The sequence below is a fragment of the Physcomitrium patens genome, chromosome 9 (assembly GCF_059467195.1).
Source record: "Physcomitrium patens ecotype Gransden chromosome 9, ASM5946719v1, whole genome shotgun sequence".
NCBI classification, from domain to species: domain Eukaryota; kingdom Viridiplantae; phylum Streptophyta; class Bryopsida; order Funariales; family Funariaceae; genus Physcomitrium; species Physcomitrium patens.
The window spans coordinates 13,772,174-13,784,990 of record NC_143418.1 but is presented as its reverse complement, the minus strand read 5'-3'; positions in this window follow the sequence as shown (position 1 = coordinate 13,784,990).

Genomic DNA, 12,817 nt, shown 5'->3' with positions numbered 1-12,817 from the left:
ACACAACCAACGCCGCGATGATCGTGTGGGGAGGGAGGGAGGGAGGGAGGGAGGGAGTAGTAGGAGCAGTAGGAGAAGTACGGAGACAGTGAGGAGGAGGAGGAAGTGAGTGCAGTGAGGGAGTCACAAGCGTAGGATTCCGGTGGAGTCTTGTGGTCGTGGTGGGTGAACAGTGGAGCAAACAGTCCTGTTGTTGTTGTTGTTGTTGATCTTGTACCCAACACAACACAATACAACACAATACCCCACCTCCACTACCACCTCCACCTCGCCCATCTCTCTCTCTCTCTCTCTTTAGCATTCGCTCTTTCTTTCTTTTTCTTTTTCTTTTCTAGCAATGTGGATGAGAAGGAGGTAGAGGAGGATGGAGGATGGAGGTTGGATGGATGATATATGGATGATTGTTCTTTTCCGCCTACTCACCAAAGCGTGTGTGTTGTTTATTGCATTTGCACTTGTTTGTGGCTATTGTGTCACGCCCATGGTGTGGCCTTTGGGGTGCACATCATAATAATAATAATTATTTTATTTTTATTTCCCAATCAGGGTTATTCTATTCTATTTTTCTGTGGTGGTTCTCCTTTATATTTTTTTTTATTTATTTCTTTTATTTTTTCTTACATGAGTTCTATCAATACTATCTCAACATTGGATTTTGAATCTTATGTTTTGAATAACAGTGTGATTTTTGTTTTAAAAAATAAAAATATTATTAAGTAGTTTATAATTGAAAAATATTGAGCTCATCAATTCCATGTGGATATCTTATTTTTGAATGGATGTTGGATGTTCATCTTTGGAACTATAATGGTGTTATCCATATTATTGTTAAATATTTAATTTTTGATTTTAAGACTTTGCGTAGATTTTTATTTATTTATTTATTTATTTATTTTGTTATTTTTTCATTGTATTACAGAGCATCAGTTTAAAATCAAAAACAAATATTATGTTTTATGATATTTAAGACTAATATATAATTGAAGTTTCAGACTTCGTAACACATTTTTACTTAGAGCTAAAATTAACTAAAAAAATATATATTGTATTACAAACATACAAAAAATTAAAACATTAAGCACCTTCAAACATTTTTAAAATCTTTTAGTTTATTTTAGAAGTATAAATTATGCTTTATACATCTTTTTAAACTTCTAGAGTTCTTTAAATCTTTCCATAAGATTTTAAAAATATTTTAGAATATTTTATAATATATGATAGGCTTCAATAAAATTATATTCAAACCTCTTGGATATATATAGCTCTTAAAATCTCTCTAAGAATCTTTCAATAAATCTAGTTGTTGTAATATAAAGAAGGCTCAAGCTACAAGCACACCTCAATTTTTTATATATACACTAATTATGTTTATACAAATATTCAAGGCTTCTAATTGGCTCATTTAGATCCTTTTTTTCCTTGTCTCAAAGTGGGTTTCAATCCACTCTCTTTCTTCTTTGTTCCTACACAGGTTCTATCACCTCTTTTTTTTTGTAGGTACGGATTTCTATCCCCTTTTTTATCTTTCTTGCCTTAGCATGGATTTTGTTGTCTCTTTTTTTTTTTTTTGGCTGTAGAACTTAGCTCTCCTTCCTCTCTTTCTTATCTTGATATAGATCCCACCACCTCACTTTTTTTTCTCAATAAGAGTCTTGAACTTCCTCCTTCTTTTTTTTATTCCAATATAAATCGTGATTCTCTTTTTTATTTTCTTTGCCTCAATGTGGATCTTGGTTCTCTTCTTTGATAAGGAAGAAAAGAAGAAGGAGACTAAGATCTACATCAAAGCACAGAAGAGAAAGAGAAGGAAATTAAGATCCATATTGAAGCAAAGAAGAAAGAGAGGGCGTTGAAACCTACGCTAGAAAAAGAAGAAAGGTAGTAAGACTTGTATTAGAGAAATAAAAAGAGAGAAGGGAGCCGAGATCCATATGAAGTTAAGAAAAAAGGAATTTAGATCAACCAATTAGAAGCCTTGGATGTATATATAGACATAATAGGTATGTATATAGATATAATAGATGTGTGTTCAACAACTTGAAGTGTGCTTGTAGCTTGAGCTTATAAACAAATGTATACAACAAGGCTTGTCTTAATTTTTTTTATTACAAATTTGAAGCAATCTAAGAATTATATTATTTTTAGTCTTTTATGTATTTTTTTATTTGATATTTTATTATTTCTTCTTAATTTTTTGATTTTTAGCCTTTAGATCTTTAATTATTTATTAAGATTGTTTATATTTATTCAAAATCTGAATTTTTGGAAATAAAATAAAATCTTATTTATAATGAAATATTTCATTAGAAAAATTATAAATTATCTAGTATTAAATTAGTATTTTTTCTTATAATTATATTTTATTAAAATATGTATTTTAAAAATTATACTATTTAATCTTAAATTTTATTATTTTTGTTAAGATAATTTTTTTAATATTTTTAAAAATTAATTAATTCATTAATTTAGATTGATAAATTATTTTAAATATATTTTTATTTTTTTATTTTTGATCAAATTATAATAACAATAATTATAATAAATTTTTTATTTATAATTTTTTTAGAATATTATTATAATTAATTTTAAATAAATTATTATTACATTAAATAATTTATTAATAATTATTAAAATAAATAAATAAAATTAAAAATAAAATAAGTTACATTATAGAAGATATTACCTTAGGTAAGTTGCTATTGGTCAAAATGTTGGCTCTTGGTATGTAAAAAGGCCAAGAAATAAAATAGATGAATAGACAAAAGATCTTAAAGATATAAAAAATATGTTAAAGATATATTCTCATTGTAGATAAAATATCAATAAATAGTTTTGATAGAATGTTGGATGAATATATTTATCAATGATGGAATTTTTTCATTAGAGCAACAACCACCACCTATAAGTAATGGATATTAGAAGTAAGAGATATCTTACTCCATACTTTCCTTGTGAGAAATTTTGCTGATGCTATGTATTGTGACTTCAAAGTTTTTTTTTGTTCAATAGGTTATGGGCCCACTCACCTTTAATTGTGAGTTTTTGAAGTTCTTTAAAGGCTCTCTTGTTGTGAGGAGTAGATCTTATGTTTGATACTGATATTAGTATTTGATACCTTTTAAATCTCCTTTTGCATCTAGTTGTTGATATAATTTTATTCTTACTTTTTTTTTAGTGCATTTATTATCTTGGAAGGTATTAACCACCTTATAATAATGTTATAGAATATTAGTATTGTATTTCTTTCTTAAATTACATCATTGATGCACTAATATTGTGCTTTTATATGCTGAATTTCTTAAGAGGTCTTCTTATAGTGATAAAAAGGTAATTATAATATTAGAAGTATTCTTGTAAGAATTGACAGTGACTAAAGAAAGAAATCAATAATTTACTCACAAAAGAGACATCCTAGATTTTCAAGGCAACAATACCTTTTTGTTTATTTAGAAAGCTCTAACTTCTCTTTTCTTGATTTTTTTAACACACTTCTTTATTAGACATGGCTTAAAGTAAAGATGACGGCTTGAAAGTGATTGAAAAGTTTAGAAGTAACAATTTTTTCTATTGGGAGAAAAAAATGGAACTTTTGTTAGCTTCATTGGATCTTTGAGATATTGTTGATGAAAGTAAAGAGCTTCTAAGTGACGATGCTAATGTCAAGGTAAAGAAGGAATATAAATATTATAAAAAAAAAGCTTTTGGAATAATTCCAACAAATTAGGATGATGCAAATTTTTCACATATTATTTTTCGTAATAGACTAGCAAAAGTATAGAAGATTTTTTGTAACATTTATGACAATAGAAACCTTACTAATATTGTATGAATAAATAAGAAGTTCATAATGGTAAAGATGGAAGAAGGAAATAACCTAATGGCTCATATCAATAATGTAAAAGTACTTACAAATCAACTACCAATTCTTGATAAGGCAATTGATATTAAAACATTGTGTTGATATTTTTTATGAATCTTTCATAGTCTTACAACTACATCATTATGGCATTGAAGTCTATCAATATAAAGGAGCTTACTATGAATTATGTCATATTAAGACTAGCTCATGTAGTGATCAAGAAGAAAAAAAGGACCTTCAAAGTAATGATTTAGCTTTATTGTTAAGACAAGGTAAAAGTAACTATTTTCATAAACATAATAATTTTAAAAGAAATATAAAAAATTACTATATTTGTAGAAAATTAGGTTATTTTACAAAGAATTACTATAAAGCTAGGAAAGAAGATAGAAAAAATACAAACAATGATAGTGATAGTTTTGGTGGATATGATTATGCTTTTATAGCAAGTGAAGAATTTTCCATAGTTTCTATATCTAAGTAGATTATAGATTCAAGTGCTACTAAGCACATGATACTATATAAATATTTTTTTTATATTTATAAAGTAATTCTAACAATAAATATTTAATTAGAAGACAATGGCATAATGCAAGCTATTGAAATTGGCTCCATTGTGATGGAGATTGTAATAAAAGACCAAATAAAGAGGATCAAATTGAAGGAAGTCTTACATGCGCCAAAGCTAAAGAAGAACCATCTTTTAATGATCAAACTTATATCACATAGTTATAAGATTCAATTTGATATAAATGAGTGTTTTGTAAAGACATTACATGGATAATATATTGCCAAAGGCCTTAGATATGGAAACCTCTATTTCATCAATTATAAAAAGGTGAATAAAATTGAAGTAGTAGTATTTGTTAAATTTCTATAAAATCAAGATAAATTTGAAATTTGATATCAATGACTTGGTCATTTAAATGCCAAAAGCATGAAAGAGCTCCAATCTATGATAAGTGGCTTAGATCTTAGTTAATTTAACCATAATACAATGTGACTTGTTTGTAAAGATTATATCCAAAGCAAATAATAAAAGGCTTTGTTTCCAAGAAGAATTATAATATATGCTAGAAAGTTGTTAGAAATTGTGCATTCTGATATTTGTAGATTAATGAAGATGCAATCAATTAGAAGAACAAGGTACTTTGTTACATTAATTTATGATTTTTCAAGAAAGGTGTGGATTTATATCATTAAAACCAAGAATGAGTGTTTCTTTAGGTTTAAGAAATTTAAGGTATTTGTAGAAAAGCAATGTGAGTATAAGACCAAAGTATTATACATAAATAATAGAAGTAAGTATATATCAAAGTATTTTGATGAATTCTTGAAGATTAAAGGCATTATAAGATAAACTTCTACTCTTTATAGTCCACAACAAAATAAATTTATTAAAAGAAAAAATTGTACTATTATGAAGATAGCAAGGAATATATTTCATGTTAAAAATTTTAAACATGAATATTGGATAGAAGCCATGATTATAGCAATGTATACAAGAAATAGATGCTCTAAAAGTTTACTTAAATCAATGACTCAAAAAAAAGCTTGGAATAGTAAGAAACCTTGTATTTCACACATAAAGATTTTTAGATGCATTATTTATGTAAAGATATTTGATTGTATAAGGTCCAAACTTGATATAAAAGATACAAAATATGTGTTTGTTGGATATTGTGAAGGTACCAAGGCACAAAAGATTATGTCTTTAAAAACTAAGAAGATTATTAAGAATTATAATATAATTTTTTTTGAATATAAGAATACTTGTGAGTACTTAGAGATGTGTCTAAGTAGAAGTAATAATGTATTTGTGAACACATTTTCAATTCTAGCAAAAAAAGAAGAAAAAGATGATAAAAATAAAGATGGTGGAGGTATGAATGAAGATGAAGAGCGAAAGAAGGTAGATCAAAGTGTATCTATAATTACTAGAATCAGCAATGAAAACAATCAAACTATTGAAGATGATGATGATGAAGAATATTAACTACTAATTATAAAGAGATAAGCTTTAAGAAAGAAAAAGGTCACAAGAGCCCTTGGAATACAAGAAGGTGAATCTTCATCAAGTGAAAGGAGATATCCTTTCAGAGATAGAAAACAACTTGGTGAATGATAGAAAAACCACATCTTTCTTCAAATAAGTAAAATATATGTCAATGTTACACTTCTTATTGATCCATTCAGTTTGTGTGATACAATGAAGTCCACAAATGTTATGAAGTGGGAGAATGCCATGGAAGAAGAGTCCAAATCAAGTATGGACAATGAAATATAAAAAGATGGTTTTTTAAAATAAAAGGTTAAAAAAAGATATTAATAAGGATCAATCTCTAGGATTTGTTGAAAAAATAAAACAATACCTTGTTTGTAAGTTAAAAAAATGCTTATATAGACTTAAGCAATTACTACAAGCATGGTACCAAAGTATTGATATATTCTTTATAAATAAAAGATTTGAAAGAAGTAAGGCTGATCATTCTATGTATGTGATGGAATTAAATAAATTAATATTAATTTTCATCCTCTATATTGATGATTTGATCATCTTAATCAATACTTTGAAGATGATGGATTGATTGAAGATAAATTTTAAAATAAATAAAATAATAAAATAATAAAAAATAAGATGAATAATTTGAAAGAGCTTCACTATTGTTTAAGAGTGGAGTTTGTGAGAGATTATTCTAAAAAGACTATTACAATGAGTCAAAGTAAGTATATTAAAGATGTATTAAAATGATTCAATGTAATGGAGTATAAGCCTATAGATACACCTTTGAAGGTCAATTTGAAGTTGATGAAGCTCATAGATGAAGAATTTGCTGAAGTTGAAGGTCAAATGCAAGATGTTCCATACAAAGAAGTAATGGGCTCACTTGTATATGTAATAGTTAATATAAGGGTGGATCTTACATATGTAATAAATGTTGTGAGCCAAAACATGTCAAAGGCTAGACCAATTCATTGGACAACCATAAAAAATATCATGAAGTACTTAAAAGACTTTTTTCACTTTAAATTCTACCTCAAAGGTGATAACATGTCACAGACATAGATATATAAACCAATAATTATCTATATGATTACATAAAAGTAGATAAAAGTAGGTTAATTCCATAATATCTTCTATAAAAGCTTTCTAAAAGTTTCATAGACACTGTTTTGATTTTATAGGTATCTATGATTGATTTTTTAAGTTAAAAATATAGTCAATAACTTGGCTTTATGTCATACATATTGATAGCTTGAAGAACAAGTTAACTATATAGTCCACACATAAAAAACTTGCCTTATAAACTAAAAAATGTGTCTTGGAAAGTCAACACATATTAGAAGTCCTATAGAGCATTGCTACATAGCTCCTAATTAGATAGTATATATAGAGAGAAGAAAGAAGCCTTCTTCACTCTTGTCAATTCTTTTCTTGCTTCTAGTTTAGATTTAAGCATCTCTAATTTTTTTATCTTTTGGCAATAGCCATTCCAATTTTTATTAAATATACATACTACTTTATTTCTATTTTATCACTTTTCTTTTGATACATATTTCTTAAATTTATGCATCTTCTTCTAGTTCATGTCCTTCATAAATTGACAAGAATACACTTATAATACTAGAGCTTTATCTTCTCTTAATAAAAAGGAGATTATTTCTTTTTCTTAATAAAACATAAGCATATTAGAAGTTGTGGATTACTCTCTTCTAAATTAATATTATTCTTAGTATCTTCTTTGTTCTCAAGTCCCCTCTTCTACTTGTCTTGAGTAATATTAGACATATATTTTCTAAGTATTATCATGGAAGAGCTTCTTGAAATAAAAAGTGCAATGACCCAAATACAAGAGTAATTAAAGGAGTTAATATTTACAATGCATCAACTCAGTTTATCAATATAAGGAGCAATTAGAATGGTAAGAAGTGAAGATATAGATATGATTGGAATTGCTTCAACATTTGTACCTAATCATGTCCCTTCTCCTATGGTAGAACATCCTTTTGGTATCATGTTGTAACATGACTATATGGTGAAAGATGATAATATGGATCTTATTATAGAAGAGCCAAGTTAAAAGATAAAGTAGAAAAATAAAGATAAAAGATAGAGAGGTAATAAAACTTTTATTAGTAATACTGTCTTTTTAAAAAAGTGACTTCTACTTACTTTGTAGGGCTATAAATAAGACAAAACAAAGTAGATTGGAAAAATAAATAATATAAATATCTTTAGAAGGAAGTTAAGAATAAATTCTAACAAAAATTATTTAGAAAAACTAGATATTGATATCTAGAGAGGGCCAATTATGAACGAGGATCAAAATCAGACCCTAAGGCACAAAATTGAGCTTTGATGATGATTCCAAGACTCTTGTGTAGATCAAAGAGTGGAATTAGAGAACAGACTTAATAAGGTTTAAATAAGCATTAGTCTTGAGTGATTTGGATCTGTATTGACTTTATAAGAGCTTTGCAAAGTCAAGTTTTGTTTTCGATGACTTGAGTTTTTTGAAATAAAATAGGGTTTACGTTTTGGATGATTTCAAGAGTTTTGTAATAGATCTATAAGTAAAATTATCTAAGTTAATGGTTATAATTGTGTTCAATATGTGTTGTAAATTTGAGCTTGATCGAAGAGCTAGATTGAGGATTATTGAGGTTTAAGTGGGTCAAAGTCTTAGAAAGTAGAATTTTAGGTCTAGTGAAGGTTTTAAGATTTCTTGCAATCTACTAGTTGGATTGGAGTAAAATTTCTATATGAAAATATTAGAATTATTTTCCTATATATATGATAATTTTGAGATCAATTGAATGGAGTAAAGATGAGATATTGGCTCTAGGAGATTGGCATCAAGGTCAAAGAAGGAGGCCAACCAATATCCAAGCATGTTTTTGAGATTTTCGTCTATTTAGTAATTTTGATTCTTTTCAAATTTTTTGTAATTGTTTTCAACTTTATTGTTAAGAAAAATACAAATTTTGAGTGAAATTCAATAGTTCATTCATTAATTATTTAGGTTTGAATCTGCTATAAGAATTATTAGGATTTGTTTAGGATTTGGTTAGGATTTGTTTAGGATTTGGATTTAGGATTTGGTTAGGGTTTGATTTAGGATTAGGATTTATTTAAGGTTATTTAGGTTTTGAATAGGATTTGGTTATAATTTGATTTAGGATTAAGAATTTAGTTAAGGTTTGATTTAAGATTAGGATTGAATTAAGATTTGATTTAATGTTTAGGATTTGATTAGGATTTGATTTAAGATTAGGATTTATTTAAGATTATTTAGGTTTTGATTAGGGCTTGATTAGGCTTTTTTAGAATTATTTAGGATTTTTTTAAGATTTAGTTAAGATTTGGTTTAGGATTTAGGATTTGATTAGGATTAAGATTTAGTTAGGATTTGATTTAGGATTAGAATTTGGTTAGAATTTGTTTATGGTTTGGTTAGAATTTGCCTAGGATTTCGATAGGATTTTTTTAGAGTTTGTTTAGAATTTGATTAGAATTTATTTATGATTGTTTAGGATTTGGTTAAGATTTGGTTAGGATTTATTTAGGATTGTTTAGGGTTTGATTAGGTTTTGATTAGGATTTGGTTAAGATTTATCTAGGATTTGGTTAGGATTGTTAGGGCTTTTTGTTATAATTTTTCTTTTTATCCTCTACAACCAAGTTCTCGGTGCATTCTTAAACCAAACGCCATGTAATACAACACCAGTACTAGAAAACCAAGAATTATCCTACCTGAGAAGTTTGATGGCACAAGATCCAATTTTTGAGGATTTATTAATCAAGTATAACTTGTGATTAAACTTCAATCTCAAAGCTATGCAACTCTAGGATCACAAGTTAGATTTATTAATAGACTTCTTTTAGATTTATTGTTATTAAGGTTTTCATCTTTTCTTGAACAACGAGATCCAATACTATTTAATTTTGAGGCTTTTTTAGAAGAATTTTGATCCATGTATGGAAAACATGATACAACTTGTATTGCAATATGATTTGTATTTTATGACAAAGCAATCAATTTGTAACATTATATGCTTCACAATTTTGATAACTTGTAATTGATATCAAGTAGAGTAATGCTGCATTTATTAGCCAATTTCTCTATAGATTATAGTATGAAGTAAAGAAATTGATGCTCAACTTATCTTATCCTCAAACATTGAGTCAAGCAATTGACTTTGCTATGAAGTGTGATAATCAACTTTTTGAATTTTGATATGAGAGTCGGACAAGTGGATCTCAATGTTAGTATAATTCAATAGCAACACCAATGCCTCTTTAATACATACATTTAAAAGTAGAAGATATACAAATTGATGCAATACGTTTCAAACCTCTTACTGAGTAAGAAAAGTCTCATCATCATTAAGAAGGTTTGTACTTATATTGTAGAGAACCTAAGTATATTGCTCAACATTTTCTAAAAAAAAAATGTAATTATAAAATAAAGAGTACCAATATCAAAGAAGACAACATATCAAAAAACAAGTTTTTTCAATTACATTAAGGACTGTGTGAATAGAACCTTATATAATATCTAATAAAGGTCATATTTTTTCTTCAGAACCTTCTACTTATTTTACATTAAATGTTATTTTAGGACCTAAACATTACAAAGCCTCTGCCTTATTAGATTCAAGATCTTAAGCATATGTCTTAGATAAAAAATATCTAAAAGACTTAGCATATCTTTAGTAAGAAAAACTAATCTTGTTCATGTCAAAGTCATAGATGGTTATCTATTATCTTCTGGAGATATTACTCATGAAATCCTTTCTATAGAAGTAATAATCAATAGTCATAATAGCTCCATGGTATTTAATATCATTAGATCTTCTTCTAATCCAATCATTTGAAATTTATCATGATTAGAAAAATAAAATTCTCGAGTAGATTGGATTTCTTGTACTCTCAACTTTTTTAAAAGTATAATAAAGAATGTAGTTAATTAAGTAAAAAATCACAAGTCTAGTATAATTAAAACTATATTTGTAGATGCAAGTGCTTTTTTACATGATATAAAAAAAAGATCACCCTGTGTCATTTATGCCACACTTTTTTTTAATAGTGCAAAGACTTCAAGTAGCATTCCAAGCTAATATCAAGAATTTTAAAATATATTTGAAAAAAAATATAAATATTCTTCTAAAATATTATCCCTATGATTATTCAATTGACCTTCAAAAAGGAGCACAACCGCTATTTGGACCAATCTATAATTTATTATAAAATGAGTTGGCTAAATTAAAGAAATATATTGAAGAAAATCTAGCCAAGAATTTTATACGCCATTCCAAATCTCCAGCAAGAGCCTCAATTCTATTTATGAAGAAAAAAAATAGATCATTGTAGATGTATATTCATTATCAAAGATTCAATAAGTTCACCATCAAAAATAAGTATCCATTACTTTTAATATTTGGACTTCTTGATCAGTTAAATTAGGCTAAAATCTATACAAAAATAGATCTATGTGGAGCATATAATCTGGTATGCATTAAAGAAAGAGATGAATGGAAGAGTATATTTTGAATTAAGTATGGATATTTCAAATATAATGTCATGCCTTTTAGACTTATAAATGCACCAGTAGCTTTTCAACATCTTATGAATGATGTTTTTCAAGAGTTTTTGGAAAATTTTGTTATTTGTTATTTAGACGTGAATTTGATCTATTTTAAGAACACAAAAAATATGAACTTCATGTTTGTCATGTCTTACAAAAATTAAAAGATGTGAGACTCTATGCCAAGATAAAAAAAAATTATATATTCTATAATACTCAAGTTGACTTCTTAGGTTACATCATTTTAAACGATGGACTTATGATAGATCCTAAGAAAGTTCAAATTATTATGGATTGGAAGATCCCAAAAATAGTTTGAGATGTCCAATGTTTTTTAGAATTTGCCAATTACTATAAGATCTTCATCAAGGACTTCTTTTTAATTATAGCTCCACTTACACATTTGACTTGTAAAGACAAACTTCAGTGGAATCAATAAGTGAAAGCAGTATTTGAAGCTTTAAAGATAACCTTTGTTTCTACATCAATCTTGTATTGCGTTGACTTTTTTAAGATATTCTTTATGGAAACAAATGCATCAGATTTTGCTTTAGGTGTCATATTAACACAAATAGAAATAAATGATAAACTTCACCTAGTAGCTTTTTATTCTTGAAAATTTTTAGCAGACAAGATTAACTATGAGATCCACAATAAAGTGATTCTTATAATTGTGGATTCTTTTCAAGAATGGCATCATTATCTAAAAGGTGCTTCTAGTCTACTCTTTGTATATACAGATTACAAGAACCTTAAATATTTCATATCAGTTCTTATTTTGAATCATCGCTAAGCTCGTTGGAGCATGTCTTTGTTAAGATTTGAATTCAATATCACTTATCAAGTAAGAAAATAACAAGATTTATCCAATGTCCTTTTTAGATGTTCTTATTTTGGACCTAAAGTAGGAGATGTAGCTTTTGATCAATAAAAGATAATTTTATTGAAGCCAAAATAATTTCTTCTTTAAGTAGTGAAATCAATATTAATTGTTGATTCAACTTTTTTCAATCAAATTCAATTAAGTATGTCCTCTGATTTTCTTGTTCATGATATCAAGAATACTTCTTCTAAGTCTTATGATACTTCTAAGTTCGAGTTCAACAACAATCTACTTTATTTCAAATGATGCCTATATGTACCAAAAAGAGAAGCACGTTTATGTATTCTTCAAGTATATTACAACTTTCTAGCAGTAAGACATTTTGGATACAACAAGACTTTGAAGCTAATATCCAGATATTTTTTATGGCCGTAAATGTGGAAGGCTGTAAAAGACTTTATTCAATCATAAAATATTTGTTCAAGGTCAAAAACTCCTCATCATCGACCTTATGGACTTCATCAGTCATTATCTATTATAGAACAA